The sequence below is a fragment of the Amphiura filiformis genome, chromosome 9, assembly GCF_039555335.1.
Source record: "Amphiura filiformis chromosome 9, Afil_fr2py, whole genome shotgun sequence".
NCBI classification, from domain to species: domain Eukaryota; kingdom Metazoa; phylum Echinodermata; class Ophiuroidea; order Amphilepidida; family Amphiuridae; genus Amphiura; species Amphiura filiformis.
The window spans coordinates 49,854,349-49,872,467 of NC_092636.1; positions in this window are offsets into that span (position 1 = coordinate 49,854,349).

Below are 18,119 nucleotides of genomic sequence, written 5' to 3' on the forward strand. Positions count from 1 at the left end.
AACTGATAAAAAAAACCCAAAATACTTTATGCATGAAATTGTATTTTTGAACGAATCTCACAGTTGACCAAGATCTGATGACTTCAAATCTATCATGAATTATGTTTCGGTATAAAATTTTAAAAAAAGAAAGAAAGAAAGTCCCAGTCATAATTAAATCCAATACAACCATTGATTAAGCAGTTGTATTTCTTAAACAATCCTTAGATAAAATAGAACATATAAATCATTATCTGTTTAGATTTATTAAGCAAATATTGATTAAAAGACCTTAAACAACCTAGTTGGTTAAGCACTTAAACTTGAAGCTGGTTAAAGTGCTATATGCATTTATTGGTTACAAGTTTTAACCAACTATTGATTTGAGCCTTAAACAACAAGAAAATTAAGGGCCCTTAACCAATATTTCGACGAGATGACCACGTAACTAACACGAGTTTAAGATTGATTAAGATTGTTTAAGACTTTTTTAATTGGCGAAATAAGAGTGTAATGATTTTGGCCATTTTGGGCAAAAATGGGACCTTTTTTTACCACCATCTCAAACAGGTATTGAAACTTAGGCAATCATGGTGTTACCAGATTATATGACAATTAATTTACCCATACCGTAACTTTTGAGTTCGTCAAAACATGCGTGCACATGTTTCGAAATATAGCCTGGTAAAATGAATGATACGAACAAAAATGTAAACTTCAAACTCCCATGCGGGCATCAATATTGACGTTTGCATTATTTGACACCCTCATTGAAATTCTCCCCTAAATTAAGACATCCTTTTATTGTTCCGATGCCATCAATTTCTACTTCTACGTTTATACTGAAACAGGACCTGTTGACGGGATGCTTGTCCAGGGTGGAAAGGTAACATCATTGTCTTCACATGTTCACATGGAAACAACCATACAGACAATAGTTACTAGTCTACAATGCAAGCAAAAATCCAACTGGTGATGAAGCTAGTGGGTCATGATGTGCTGTTGCAATTAAAACACTCCCTATTTTCAACCATTTTCTCTAGTTTCTAACACAATCCTCAAGATAATTTTCTATCCGTTTGTGTATATGCTATCAATTTGGTTAAAATTGCCATTCCAAAAGTATCATGGTAACAATGATATGATCATTGAAGGGAGAAAAGATATAATACATAATACCCTAAATGATGTTGAGGTCGAAGGTCATTTAGGGGTTGAAATATCTGTGATTAGGCTCAAACTTGGTGAATATAAACCGAGAGGGGAATATGTTAAAATCACAGCATAGGTCACTTCAGGTCAAACTTCATGTACGGGTCAAATTTCAAAATTGCTCTGCTTAATTTGATAATAAATTACTAAATAACATTTGACACAGAAGAAGACCTCTCTTACTTCCATACCCTTACTAAAGCTTCCCTTTGAAAGGTCCGATGTTTAACATTTTCCCTGAAAGACTCACAATTTTAAATATTCCCCTCCCGAGATGCCCAGGATCAGGGATGCAAGGATGTGATCAACTGCGGAAGATAACATTCGATGGTCTTTATAATAAAAAATGAAGGATCTAAAGATTTACCATATCCTGCATACTAGAAAAATATTTATTTATGAGGGCCTTGATCTTGGCCACATCCCGGTCCACATTGAGTGTTTGGGGCGAATAGAGTGGGCCGCTAGAAGAATCCATCGAGCCAAGTGATGGTCAGAATTCAGTTGTTACTATATAGCTGTTACTGCCCATGCAATTGGGTGGATTATATCGGCTTAAAAATCAATGTTGAATTCAATGAATATTGTGTTGTAAACTTTCATCATTCTTTTTCAACACGGGTGATGGAATGCAGTTTCATATCCCCGCCAAGGCCCAGACGTGAATTCAGGGGCGGCTTCCTCCTTCCAGAGGAAAGGAGAGAAGAGAAGAGAAAGGGGAAGGGGAAAAAGAGAAGAGAAAAGGGAGGAAAGGCGATTAATTTTACAGACATTTCTGACAGCGAAGTTAACATCCTGTAAAAATTCTTCTGAAAAATTGTACAAATGACGTAACAATAATGTATATTTTCTTATACACTTGTGTATTTCTTTAGAAAATTTCACCGGAACAATAGAAGCAATGTTGCTGCGATGTTTTTGTGATAATTTCTTCAGATTTGTTCAGTAAATTTTGTGAGTATTGATAGGCCTATTGTTAGTATAAAGCAGAGGTTTAAATCAGAGAATACACTTGAAACTGTTATTCGTTGATACGAGTTCACTCGGCCATTTTAAGCTATTAGGAGAATTCAAAGAGAAGACAGTTTCCATGGAAACGGCCATTTACATAAAAATTTTACTAATTTTACTAGGAAATTAGCTCTGTTTTACAGATATTTGCTTAAAAATGAGCATTAATAGCTGTTGCCATGGAAACTGCATACTCGTTAAATTCTCTCAATAGCTTAAACTTAAAGAAGAACTATTTATCAATAAACGTATAGTGTAATTTAAACTTTTGTAATGCAAAAAATTGCTAAAATGGTAAAAATTGTCAAAGTTTGCCCAAAATGACCAAAATCATTAAAAACCAGCATTTTGGGCCTACTTATGAATTCCAAGAGGTCATATGTCAAAAACCATAGGTCACAGAAAAATGTTGTGATTTACTTTTTTGATCCAAACATATATCTTAGTAAGATGATACACTTTCCAAGATTAGGTCATTTTTCAAAAAATTTCACATGTAAAAATTACTATTTTTGGTAAAAACTAGGCTTAGTATCCTCAAGATCGCCTAAGCCTAAGGTGTACTAAGGCACCTGTCGAGAAGCTCGCCCATGTGTCTGAACCTATATTGTACCAGATGATGTTTAAATGCACATTCTATTCAACTAACATTGATAGTATAAAATTAACCGAATAAATAATTGTAAAACGCACAAATTGAAAAATTGGATAAATAAAGTAAGATTTTCCTGCAATACCGGATTTTGCAGGACAGGACTTGTCCCCAGCCTCAAAGTGTTGCTTCCGTTGCAGTGTGTGTCTAATTATGTGTGCAAAGTGTGCAAATATTTCAATTAAGTTGGTGGTATTAAAGGTTACATAAGTAAATATGTAGAAAATGCATTATTTCGAAAAATGCATTTTTTGAAAATTATCAAACTTTCTGGCAACACTGGCTTTACAGATCAAATAGCCCCAGAAATTTTTTACCAAATTTGGAAGCGGCAATGTCTACCCAAGTACCAACAAAGAGGAAATAATTATCGGTGCTCAAGCAAAATTAGTTTTTAGACTTCAAAGATAGGGTAAAAATTGCATTTTTTCAAAAGTGCTAAATTGGCAATGTTGCCCAACCCTAAAATTGCACATAGGAAAAAATTATTGAAATATTTTTTGCATCTGGGGAAAGCACAAAGATAGTACTTTATGGTGGTAAGGTTGTTTTTTAATGTGACCTCAAATTTAAAGTCAGGAGCAATTCAGAAAAGTGCATATTTTCCCCTATTTTCACCCCAAAATAAGCAAAAATCACCAAAATCATAAAATCTGCCGTTGCTATGGCAACAAGCTCCGGAGGCATTCTTGATGTGCCCTTTTGTAGCCTACTACCAAAGCCCTTTCACCTCATGCAATAAAAAAATTTTGACCGTTAGCAGGCACATGTGGTTTTTACCCAGAATTGCAATTAAAATTTTTTAAATTCTTAAATTGCTGAATATGTTAAAAGTTATTGGCATCATGAACCCTTAAAATGTGATTCATTAAAGGTTAGTCCAATTACTGTTTATATATTGATTATTTTAATTATTGAATATATGTCGACCATGAAATGGGGCCTTTACTATTCAAGAGGCTTTTCCATTAAGCTTACGCAATCCTTGGCCGCCCTAATTACAACAGCCACGTTTCAACGCTTGTACGTTGTGTTAAAAGAACATGGATGCTTGGTCTACGACACCCTCTAACCACTTTTCAAATGGAGATAGTTCTTGGAAGTACAACTCATCACATACTGTTGTTGATATCAATTTGGATACTGTAGAGAGCAAAAGAAGTAGGGAGACCAACAAGAAATGTTTTTGGGACGAGATACATCAATATGGAGTTACTACGACTCACCATGGAGTACGGCATGTGACTAATCGCAGAAACCATATATTAAGACGGTAAGAAAGTAATTACTTTCATAATCATATAAAACGTAAATGAACTTCATTAAAATTTCACAAAGGTTACTAACTAAATTCTTGGATTGACTATACCAGTCTGCCACAAATGGATTTGGTTAATTTTGTAAAACGATTTTTTTTTTGCTTATTTATAATGTAATGTCGCAACTTTAAATCACCCATAGAGCTATACAGTTAAGCGGCTAAATTATAATTGGCAGAGGTTTTGTTTACTTAACTTTTATCCCATTAATTCGGCTTAAAATGAATAGAAAACCTTTCTTAACAGTTGTTAATAGTATTAATTCGCAATATTTGGCAAAGAGTAATTAATCTAAAAATTATGGCTTTAATAAATTGCGATGGAGGAGAAATCTAAATATGATTGGAAATTATATTCTATTAGGTTGTAATTTCAAATCCATTGGTTTTGAGTTTTTGATTACATATATTTTAGGAATATTCCCCAAAGCAATAAAAAAGAATTAGGATGTTAGGGCTGGTATAAGGTAGATGGTTGGAATAGGGAATGTAGTATGTTGACATTGAAATAAGAATAGCTTTGGATCAAAGATATTTTGAAATTAAGATTAAGCGTTGATGATCAAATTCAGACGAACTTTTAACATATTGGCGACCATTATTATGCTATCTAAGGGTATCGCAAAAGCTATAATCTCATATCTGTGACCATTTGAACAGTCAGCAACTCAGCATTTGTCCTCTTGTGTATACAATGTAGTATGTTAATTTTATTTATTAATGTCTTATTGTTAAGTCTAACTTAAGAATATTTCATTTCTCTCTTTCTTAGATTATTTTGGGTTGCCATTATTCTTGTCGCAGACTCATATCTTTTTGTTAACATAGTTCTGAACACCCTCCGATTTTGTAGACATGATGTCAATACTGTTGTAGGCGTTACGTATGTACCAGATTTAGACTTTCCTGCCGTCACAATATGCAACTACAATCAGTTCCGAAAGTCCAAGAGTAATCCAACTCAGTTATCGCTACTCAACATGGTATATGGGGTTCAAGGTAGGTGAACAATAATATAAGATATTTTGACAAATTTAGATTTTTTTTCCCTGACAAATTATTAAATTAATTTATTGGGATTCTGGTTTTTATTAACAAATCTGAGATCTCTTCACAAATACTGCACCTATATAGGTTTTGTTTATTGCAGGGTATCAAAGGCGTCCAAAGTTGATGGGGGAGGGAAGGGGGGATACAAGGTGTGTAAAATATGACCTTGAAGTGGGCCGTTGAAAAACAATTACAAAATGAGCGCCAAATGAAGGCATTGGTGGACACTTTTTGCACTATTATTGTGTAAAAAAAAAAGAAGAAAAAACTTAAAAAATGTTCAATATGCAATGAAGGCCCAATTGAAGCATTTTGCCGTTTATTTGCAGTGACGTACTTGTCGGGGGAGGGAAGAAAAAATTGCCCAGTGAGCATTATGCCGACCTACTTTAACTGGGATGTACGCTATTTTCAGTTTCATAATATTTGAAGCGAAAGTTGATACACATTGGATTCATTTCACGCGACGAGCGCAAAATTTTTGCAATTTTATATCCAAATCAATGTGTTTACCAAATGAGTGCGTATTTAAACAGAACTAAGAACAAGACTGTTTCTTTTCTATAAGTAAGTAGGGATTGCACTACCTATAATAGTACTAACACATTATTGTCTTGATCAAACAAAATGAGCTAGTTGTATAGAAGAAGGCGTTTTTAATTTCTTGGTATTTTAATGTTTTCTGTTGCATGAAAATGATCACATTAAGGAATTATCAATATATCGCACCATGTTGTAGACAGGGCTGCTCAATTAAATATACAAATTGATTTTTTGGGGTCGACAAAAAGATCGGGGTTGATTAAATGCGTCAAAATATTTTCAATCATAAACAGACATAAAATCGATTTGACGTTTTAATTTACCCTGTTAATTAAGGTCAATATATCAATAGTAACTACGAACTACTGATTATGTGTTTGCTATGCTAATATCTGCAGTTAACTTATATCCTATCCTGGGTCTAAAGGCGAAACCGTAGTGAGTTGCCGTAGACAAAAGATATCACAACCCAATAACCCAGTGCATTCCTTATGACCATCTTGACAGTATACAAAATTGGGAAGAGAGTATGATCCCAAGTATCAGGCTTATAAGTATGACCCCTCTTCATATTTGGGACTCACTCACGACCGAAATTGTTGTGTGCACTGTTAGGTCCTGCCTAACGTTATGAACAAAGTTGTCGCCAATAGTAATACCGTATGGCGTTTAGGGAAGTCAAAGGTCACAAGGTCAAGGTCAAGTGGTCACTTCCGGGTCAATGATCAACCGGAAAAGTCAAAATTCAACTAACATTTTGAGTCGAGAAGTCAAATTTTTACCAGCATTAATATTTAAGGACGTTTACATAAGTTAATATGTTTACTTGTTACTTTGATATCCCAATTTCGTTTAATATTATAAAGAGTTATCAGTATTTTTAAATTAAAAACCCCGAATTTAAAAGTTGTAGTTAATTGTATTGATTAGAATCCAGCGCGAAGATAATGGTGGGTTGTGCATGCCTTATGCTTGCGTTTAATAACCATTGATCGCTGTAATTTTCTTTGACAATACTGCTATCTTGTTAATACTTAATAAAATTAGGCGATTGGAGTACCACAATGCGAGTACATGGGCCACCTTTCTTCTTGTGTTAAAATAAGCTAAAATATTGTAAATACGAATAACGGTTTTGAAGCTATATGCGTATTTGTACTTGAACGGCTGCGTTACTTGTTGTGAAGTCTTTAGATCAAATTGTATATTACAACAAAATTTAACAAATTTAATTTTCAGCTCGATTTAATGACAAACCAATCAATTGGACCATTTATGAAAAATATCTTCCAAACAAAAGAAACACTTTCGTCGAGTATGCACATCAATTAAATGAAACTGTTGTTGATTGCAAATGGCGTGGAATTGAATCATGCGACTCAAGGAACTTTACCACTACTTTGACAGATTGGGGAGTCTGCTTTACGTTTAATGACCCCGAAAATAAAAGTGAACTTCTGCAAATTAGTCAGCCAGGAAAGCAGAACGGTCTCACGTTGACACTGCATGTCCAGCAGGATGAGTATGTTAGTTGGGAGAGTGCTGCTGCAGGATTTAAGGTATTGATAACTTGGTGCTTTTCAAACTTATTATATTTTCGTATGGTATTAAATGTGTCTACACACTCTGATCTTTTCATTTTACCCGGCTGTCATTTCTGAAAAATGACATGAACTGAGACAGGTTAGTTGAAAGATCATTCGAAAAAGTTGGTAGACATCTCCCATTCACTCATGTGTAGTGAATTGACCACGTAATAATCACACACTCAAGGGTATAGACCAACTGCACGTATCCACTCCTTTCGAAAGACATATCTTGCCAAACAAATGTATTTAGGTCAAAATATCACAATTGATTTTGATTTGAATGTTATCTTCATATTTCATGCAAAAAAAATTAAAAAACCAACACACGTACCGATATAATTTCAAAAACAAGCATTTTGACTGTTTTGTAGTGAATCAAGGCCCGATAATGCCATTTCTTCCACTCATACTACAGTTCTTTCATAAAAAACTCACTCGATTGTAACGACCATAAGGATATTCGAGCCAAATTTGAACACCATATTTTACCTTCATGTACCTTGCAATATTCATAAATATCATGAATATTGGTTATAATGCCCAAATTTGGCAAACAGACCAATGGTGCTCATTACACAAATTTACAACTTTTCTTCTCTTTAGATGTTTACTGAGGTATGTAGAGGGTGTCCTTCAACACGTAAAATTGGAAAGACTATTTAGCATAATAAAGGGTTAGTTCCGGATACACCGTGGAGCAAGGAACTAGTTATTTGTATAGTATATACACTATTAAATTCTTTTCTATCGCATTGTGTATTAATGATATGTCATGTCCAATTGTATTGGCTCGGGACGGCGAGATGTAAAGTGGGTGATGATGTCACAGCTCAATGGAGTTTGTCACTCCGTCTATGGCAACTTGTTGTGATGTGCTGTTTTTATTATTTTGTTTTACTTTTTTACCAAATGTCAATATAAAAAAAGGTGTTTTTTAAAGTAAATAAAGTATGAACTTTATATTTGCACAGGAGAATACATGTCACATGTGTATTCAATATTGGATAAGAAAAAAATTACATCTTTAAATCTTGATGCAATATTGGTGGGAAATGCATTAGTAAATTTGCATTGGCATTTTAAAAACAATTTAAGATACCTAAAATACAAAAGTATACCAAGGTTAAATCAAAAATGCCAATCATGACAACTTCCTCAAAAAATCCAACGGTTTTTGACCTGTGACCTCTTGAATATCAAAGGTCACCCATAAAATGGTCGTTTTTGGCAGTTTTGCCATTCTTGATTAAAAATTTGCATTTTGTTATCCTAATTATGGTTTGTTTGTTATACAAAAGTTTTTATTGCAATTTATATTATTTATACCGGTACTACACCGAAGTCGCATGTGTGACATGCACCATAGCAAAAACCATTTATGAAACGTGGTTGCTATGGTAACTGACCAGCCTGTGACTTTTGCAAGTATCCTGATATTGTGGTACCTTTAAAATTGTTATGGTTACTAAAATAACTGCTACCGAGTTCACTCAAACACGCTAAAACACAGTTTATTATATCAAACAACTTATATATGACGTAGTGCACTATTTTGTTTAATAATATTAATAATATTATAATCTGGCCAACAATTCACTACAAAAATGTATCACAGATGATCTGTGAAGAATTGTAAAAGGCACCTTCCATATTGAATAATTATAAGTACTAAGGCCTATGTGTACGCTTAAAAATACGATCACGTTTTAATTATGATTGTTCTTTAGGTTTTACTTCATCCACAAGGAGTGCGTCCTGTATTAAAGGAGCTTGGGTTTTCCATATCACCAGGATTCCAGACATCAATTACCGTTAGCTATAGAAAGGTAAACACAATAAACCTACAGATACGCACAAATGCATAGACACCCCTACACATGCAGATACTCAATATCATATTCCGCAACACACCCATCCCACACACCGCAAACCCGCATTCCGACCTATTCCACCCACATCCCGATACTATCGTGGCAACATCGACAGTTAAAACATAGCATAATTCTTGAGAAGGAACTCAGTTCACTGATTTTCTTTAACAACGCAAACCGACGAATTCCGGTGATTTGCGAGTGCAGAAACATCTGCGCTATTGACTGATTACGTAACTGAATTGCAATGACCTCGATCAAAGTACTTGTAATTGAAGTCCGGGGAGTTCTTTGTCCTGAAATGAAATTGGTACCAAAATAATCACCAGCACCCACAGATTCTTCCAATCATAAAACTTTACCCCCCATTAAATTTAGAAATGCAGATATAGACCAATTCTACTTAGTCACAATGCCTCATTTCAAATATATAGTTTTAGTTTTGGTTTTGGTTTTGGTCACGTGGTTTCCTATTGTCCTGCCTAACCACTTGAATCACAAGATATCGAACTCATTGTTTCTACCTTTTGTTTAAAACTAAACATTTGTGGCAGGTAGTTTCGGTTTTGGTTTCAGTTTCTTATAAGTGGTGTGACAAATAAAATTACAGGATTTTCGAGTTACCTGATCTAAGTATACAAAAGAAATGTTTAAATTTCGCAGTGCAATATTCACGAGCAGAGAAGTCGAACAAAGCAGTCTACATTTGAAAGCATTGATTTAGTTTGAAAGCATTGACAAGAGACTACGAAATTAGCCTAAGCTGATTTCACTGTGAAAATATATAGACCATCGAAATATTTCCACAGACATGACAATAGACACTTGGCAGATTATGACTTCAGTGGTATAAACACTATTATACAAATCTCTATTTATGTGCATGTCGCATGACGGAAGATCAATATCATAGAAAGCTGGTTTAAACTGACTTTTATTCAATTTATTTATTGGAGAAGGGAGAGAGAGAGAAAGAGATAGCCAGGGAAAGAGGGGATGTGTGTGTGAGGGGGAGGGGGTAAGGGTAAGGGAGAAAGAGAAACAGAGGGGGAGAGCATTGGAAGTGTGAAGGGAAGGAGGGGGAGAGGGGAGCTCAAGAGTGGAGTGGAATAATAGGGAAGAGTCGATATCGAGTGTGGGCAGGGGGAGGGAGGAGGTTATATATAGGTGGCGGAGGGAACATAGGTAAGAGGTATGGGTTGTGCTTTCCGGGGAATAATCTAATTCATAATCAAATCATCTACATCATCATGCATCGTTTATATTTCAGACAAATAAACAAAACACCCCCCCCCCCACCCCTCAATATATGCACATGATTTCTACATGTAGGCCTAGGAATCGTATATATCCATCCCAACGATGTCTATGCATAACTTATTTTATGGTGTCATGGAAGTGTGCCACCTATACGGCAAGAGAGCATCAAAAATCGCCCGCGTTGTTAAATATCGATAATGAAACTGTTAGCACAATAGGCTATTATATACGTATGGTTATAGGCCATTATACTTTTGATTATATATACCCTCTTGTTTCCTCCCAGCACAATAGTGTTGTGATTGCATACCAGTTCATCTCCACATTTTAATCCCTTGATTTTTGGTTTCTGAACAATAGAGAAACCAAAACTATATATTTGAAATGAGGGAATGATGACACTGTTAAACATCCATGCCACTTGAGGTTAACATTGAAGTACCGGACACTTAACACTAATCTATCTTAAAGTACCTTTTGAGTGTAGTTACAGAGCTATATAGATAATTGAATGGTCATTGGCTTCTGAGTAAAGAGATTATAATAACATATTCCAATAACCATTGACAACAATGAAAGTTAGAAGCCGTAACTCAGTTTCAGTTAGCGCCAGAAAGACGTAACTCAGTACTGAAATGAATACTAAAGAATATCTTAAATTCTACCATTATTAATCATAAATTGATTTTGTTACAATGAACAGGACTTTCGGTTATAGGACCAAATTTTATTTAATTCAGACACTTACATTGTGAGTTGTAAATAGGTTGAGTTTGCAAAAATATTAAAACTTATTTTTCTTTAAATGGCATTTCTTGAGTTAAGGATTTCTGATTCTCAACCCTCGATTATTGATCCAAATATAATATTTAAAATATTGGTATTATGACATGCGGTATACGAAAAACTACTAATAAATTATTCCATCATGGTATCAGGTCAATGGTTCAATTCTAGACTTGCAACATACCTATACAGCTATCACACTAATATACACTGTTAGTGTTACGAGTCGCTTAATGACGCAAGGCCAAAACACCTTTCTCCCAAAATCACTTCAGAATGCACAACAAAACACACTGTTTGATTAAGTTAACAACATCGACGTCTTTAATCAAAAGTAAAGTATGATTTATAATGATTTGATACCAAAACATTAAATACATGTACAATCATATACATCTATTATGAATGTTACTTATCCAGCAGCCTTCTTCTTGTTGTTGGTTACCAAGTTCAAGTTCTATTGTTCTTGATGTACCTGATTCACTTGTCCTGCGAAGATCACTTTTCAGCGAAGTTCACTGAAGACTTTTATTTCCTTTGCATAAAATCCTCGCACAGTTGACTATCTCCAAAATGGTGCTATTTTCACCTTTCACACAATTTCGTCAGGAAACAGGCCCGTGTCGCACACAGTCCCCCTGTTTCCATTTACATTGACAGATGTGTTTTTTCATAAACCAGACTTCAGCAAGTCGATAGAAGAATATAATCCTTTCTTGGAAGAGGTAGTTCTTCTTCGATATTACTGACAGGTGGTAATACCATGGTACATTGACTACGTAAAATATTTCTGGTTCGCAATATCCTTTCTTTGAAAGAAATGGACTGCATGCAGCACATTCGCTAGTCCACAACAACACTGATAACTGTGTCGAATTATGTTTACATGTTTTTATATACCAAGCACTGGAAAATCCCATTATATTAATAGCCAATTGCTATTTTATAACACATGATGCAACCTTGGTAATTCCCAAGTCTATAACATTAACCTTTCTCATTATATCATTTCATGTGGGGTTTTCCCAACATGATGTCATTTTCACTTTACAATCTATGGGGATTTCCCAATTGTGCAACACAATGAACATTTTAGAAAGGGGAATTCCCAACTATCCAAAATTAGAAATGCTCCAATTTGTTTTTGCTCAACTTGATGCATGAGAGGGGATTCCTAAAATGTCTCATGAAATAGATGTTAATTGTAAACAAAGATAAAATTAAATTACTCAGGGCACATCACAACACACATACTTTTTAGCTATTTTTAACATAGATTTTAACATAGATTTCTTTATTAGCTGAAAATAAAGAAACGAAGAATTTTTATGGTAAATTTTATACTATAAACTATATATTTGTATAAAAATTGAGGGCGCTATTTACATACATTTTTAATTTAATTCAGCGAAATAATATGTGTTATTTCTTACATTTCATAATAAAAATAAAAGTTTTTGGAAAATGTCTTTGGTCTTGAATGAATCTATTCAACCAATCAGAAAAGACGTACTAGTTGTCGCCAGATCGGTTGGGACCGTGAATACGCCAGACCCTACATGTACATATTGTACCTGAGAGCAACCGGTGTCATTATTGTCTCTATGTATGCCCACTGATATCGCTCGTCATGAATATGAATAAACAGAAGTCAGTTTGCTATGCAAATAGTTAGTGCTAGGCGCTAACAATTCGGTCAAAAACCAGGAGAAATGCCGAGGAGAAATGTTTAATAGATGGCGTGCACCGCACACGGCTATTCAATATCTACTACCACCTGAATGAATATGATGAATAGGATGGGAGGGCAGTTTGCTGACATTTCTTACGCAAAACGGACTGTCTTTTGTTAATTTTTTGTATACCTCCTTCTCTTCTTTAGGTTGTCAATAAGCCTCATCCATTTACGGAATGTAGAGAGCAGAACAAACCATTGAAATATTCAAAGAAGTATACCGTACCATTGTGTCAGCAAGAATGCAAAGTGGATTACGTTGTTAAAAATTGTGGTTGTAGAGATTACCGTTATCCAGGTGAGACCAGACTGACATACAATTTTGTTAATCTTAATGCCAGTTGGACGGGAGCGTGACCTGCGGTGTTTGTGCTCAAATATTGAGACAATCATTAAAGATTACCCTCAAGAATAGAGGTTTGATAGAAGGGTCGATAGAAAGGGTATTATTTCTGCCCCATAGAAATATAAATATGACTATTGGCTTCCTTGACTATTTCCTAATTGATAATGTAATGCAATTGTTTTTATATAGAACACGTGAAACGTCCAGTTTATATAAAAGATATCTCTCTTAATGAAAAAGGTAAAAGCTTCACTCTCTAAACGAGTGAGTAGAATGAAAACCACTCCAAAGGGAGTGAAAGTCACTCCTAACAGAGTGCAAACCACCTTTTTGGTATAATATAATCAGATAATGGGGTTAACTCTAAATGTATGCACCTACTTATATAAAATCACCAATTTTGCAAATTGGACGTTGATTGCATACCTTCGTGAATATTGATTGGCAACAAATTATTATGCCAAGTTTCAACCCGAAACAATAGGATAAGCAACGCTTGCATACGGTAGCATAACTGGGATCTACTTTCAATTATATGATTAGATCAGAAGGATGAGCACTGAACCCGTAATCCAAAAGTCATCGGTTCGAAACCTGCTTCAGGCAAATTATATTTTCCCCATCTTCATTATCTTTATTGCTATTAACTGTATATTCCTTTCACTTTTTGTTCTTCAAGAGATGCATCCATCTGTGATCCAAAACAAACAATAGAATGTGTACATGCATATGAAGGTTTGTTATTCTTTTGTTTTGTAAGATGCATCTCTCAGTACCGTACTAAGTAAGGGAACTACTCAAAAGTTCGATGAAGTCCTATAAACGAAAATCTTTTCGTTAGAAGGCTAACCCCCTTCCCTCTCCCCTCTAACGTAAGTGTCAAATTTCGAAAATTCCAACCCGTATTCATGGGATGCAGGGCCGTCGCTATGGTGGATGGGATTGTGGAGGGGTGCGACAATGCTGGGATATTGATCACGTTTATGGAAGAAACATGATATTGTATTTTATTTCAAAATATTTTTCTTCGTACCTTTTTGGTTTAATAAAAGTTGCAGGTTACGAGTACTGCAGTCTATATTGATTTGAAAGCAGCCACACCTAAAATGTAAATATTGTACTTCAGAAAATACTAAAATCTGAAAATTATATATTAAATCCTTTAAAAAGATCAACTTTGACCGATATTTAAACTAATTTACTTTTTACAAACGTAATCGGACTTTTTGACTCCCTCCCTCCCTAACGAAAGGACTTTCGTTTATAGTACTTCAACGAACTTTTGGTTTGTGCCCTAACTGAGTATTTTATCGGATCGCATCTTTATCTTATATCCTGTCTAACATATTGTGTTATACAATTCAGAAATTCAAGAATTTGACTTCAACAATGTATATAATGAATACATTTTCTTTTTATTATTTCATATAGCAAAGTTTGTGGAAGAGAAAATCAATTGTGACTGTAACCAATCGTGTAACGCAGAAAACTACGAGGCTCGTTCTTCAATTGCATACTATCCAAATCAACACGTCATGAACGAACTCACTATCTTTAATTTAACAGAAGATTTTATCAGGTATGCATCCCTAATACCGGTGAAATGATAAAAAAAGAGCTTTTATGACATTTAACAGTCCTCGAAGTATATGTAGGTAATACAATTGAAATGAAAAGCCGACATCATAATGAACATATTGAAGATAATACACGAAGTTTCAAAAAAAAAGTTTAAAGTTCTCTTATTATATCGCGAATTGAAAAAATCAACATATTTGATATCAGAAGGACATTTCTCGTGTTCAGAAATCAATTTGGTACCTGATGTGCTTTCAGGTCCCACAAAATATACTGTGCACTGGTGGGTTACCGAGCCATATAAGCAGAATGGTGGCAATGTTTGTATTATTTTTCAGATAAAAAAAAAAAAGAATCAGTGATAAGTAACTGCTCTTTTTTAGAACCACACTATTTCCTGTCAAGTAATTGTACCGTATTATCTGTTTAACTACTTCCTGTGCCAGGAAAAACTACCTCGAACTAGTTATCTTCTTCGAAGAATTAAGCTACACCAGTGTGGTACAAACAGAAGCATATACAAGGGAGACCCTGTTAAGTAATATCATTTCTATTACATGTAGTATTAGTATGTTATTATATATATATATATCTTAAGATGAAGAATTCTCACTTTACAACTTGGTTTCCCCTTGAGGTTGTTGTTTCCTTTGACCACGTTTATATAGTCCATTCCCTTTCCACAAGCCTGATCCGACAGTTGTTGAGTATACCATGAGACCGTATCAAAAATCGGGTTAGACCTAAACTGTGCGTAACCCGCGAGCGTAGGCCTAGCGTTCACGGTGGCCAACGCGATTCGCCAATTATAGGTGTGGGTAATAAACATAGTTTAAATAACTGTTTCATTCATTCATTTTGTATAATAATATATTTAATAAAATACCAGCCATGAGCACTGCCCAAAAAGCTTAAAGTGGTAACATTGAGCACATTAGTGCAGCGACAGCGCCATCTGTAAGACAAATTTACTCAAGGTTTCGTAAATTGAACAAAATGGCGACTTAAAAGCATACAGACCGCAAGCCTTCGGAGTGATAAAGTCGTAGATAGGACAAACTACGAGTATATAAACTCCTCAACAAAAGTTTGGAAATTTTTTCAAACATCTATATCTCTGATTATTTGTGACATTTGTGTATATCAATGAACAGCTAAATATGATTATTACTTTTATGTGTTTTTTATATTTACTTGTAACCTTCTTTATTGATGCTTTTGATATGCAGGTGACATTGGTGGTACAATGGGGTTAATGGTCGGCATGAGCTTAATCACTGTCATCGAAGTCTTTGATTTTAGCTTGATATGGATATGGAAGCGAATATACAAGTCTGAACGCCCTACAAGAGACTAACGACCATAGACCAACACAGGTTATATAACTCATACAAATATTTTTGTCATTTGATTGGTTAATTACTATTGAGTATTAATTTTTTAGAAAAAGATTTTCACTCCACGCGAGTGCAATAGTCAATTTTCCATTGCACTCACCCGCAGCTACCACGGCAACGCTGACGCGTTGACCACTTCCACTCGTCATGGGTATCGCTTCTGAACTAAATAAAGTTTAGCCAATAAAGTTTAGCCTACATGTTACATTTTATGTTCAATGCACATACATGTACGAAAGTTGATAGTGAATATTTCTGAATGACAATTACCAGTTAGATCACAGTCTTGGTTTCGAGGTCGCTCTACAGAATGTGGAAATATGTAACAAGGATAAAGGCCCCTCAAAATGAAGTGCTACTAAAGGTATTAAACAGGAAGAAATATGAAGAAAAGAATTGATATGAAGAAAAGAGAGAAATAAAACGTCGAGGGCAGTGGAAGATTGCCCGAAAGATTGACGGCGAGACAGACTAACCTCATAAATAGTGAAGAATGGGAAAGACACCAAGATGTATAATTCAGTGGTGTAGCTATGGGTTGTGGCGCCCTGGGGCAAGGATACAGAAGGAACCCTCTTAATTCTTGAAAGAATTGAAATTTGCATAAATACTATTCTAATATGGTTATAATCAAGGTGAAATACGGTCTTAAAATTGTCTTTCAAATGACTATTTATGTTGGCATGTGCGCAACCATTTGACTTTCACCACTTGGAGGGTGCGCAGAATCGATCTACGGGACGCTGAATATTCGGTGCTCCCCCAGTCGTCTTCTCTTTCGCATTAATTGTAACATTATTACCGGAAAGTTCAGGCTTGTATAATTTCTGTTGGGCCTGTAACTTTTTTAAGTTACAAGCCCGACTGGCTGGTGCCAAAAAATTTAGGTCCAGCCCTGCATATTAGTGTTTGTTTGCTGAAGTGTTTGTTTGTTTTCATTTGTTTGCCTTTTTTGCGAATTTAAGGCTATGGTCAAAGATCAATTGCTTTAAGCTAAGATTTCCTTGTTACGTCAATCGTTCGAATATAAGAATATGTAGGGCTAAGATTTGTAAATAAGAAAAGGGGCTCTATTTTGAACTACCGTATTTTGTTTATAGACAAGGAACAGCATAATTGGTACAAATCTTTTTTATGAATACATGTAGACACCATTTCATTAAGACAACGGACTGTCTCATTTGAACGAGTCTTGGTGTGTCCAAGCTGGCAGGCTTCTACAAACTTAAAGGACCGGATAACGACGTTTGCACAGTATAGTATTTTTGTGGGACCTGCAATAACATCAGACACACCAACTTGTATTCTGAATGCAAGGAATGTCCTTCTGATGCCAACTAATTTGTTCGATTTTTAAAAGTCGCGATATAATACAAATTTTATTTACAGTAAACTTGATAAATCTAATGATATGTATATGTATATAGCTGGGGGAAAAGAGGACCGTCATTTACAAATATTTCGTATTGAAGATATACGTTTTCTCCAAAAAATACCTAAATAATATTTGAGGTCTATTGAATCAACACCTTCAAAGTTTCAGTTATGGATTACCAATTATGAGTACAAAATCCCTCTTTCCCAATAAACAAGATTTCCAAAGGTTTCATTCGTTTGTACCGCTGTCTCTGTCATTGCTAAGGGAGCACAGAGGACAAAAGGGTATTCATGGTACGGTATTACTACATCTTGCATAATAGGGAGCTACAACTTAATTTGTTTTAGGTCTGTTTGTATATCTTCAATACGAAAGGTCAAAATTATCAATTGATGGTCGGCTTTTCTCCCAGCT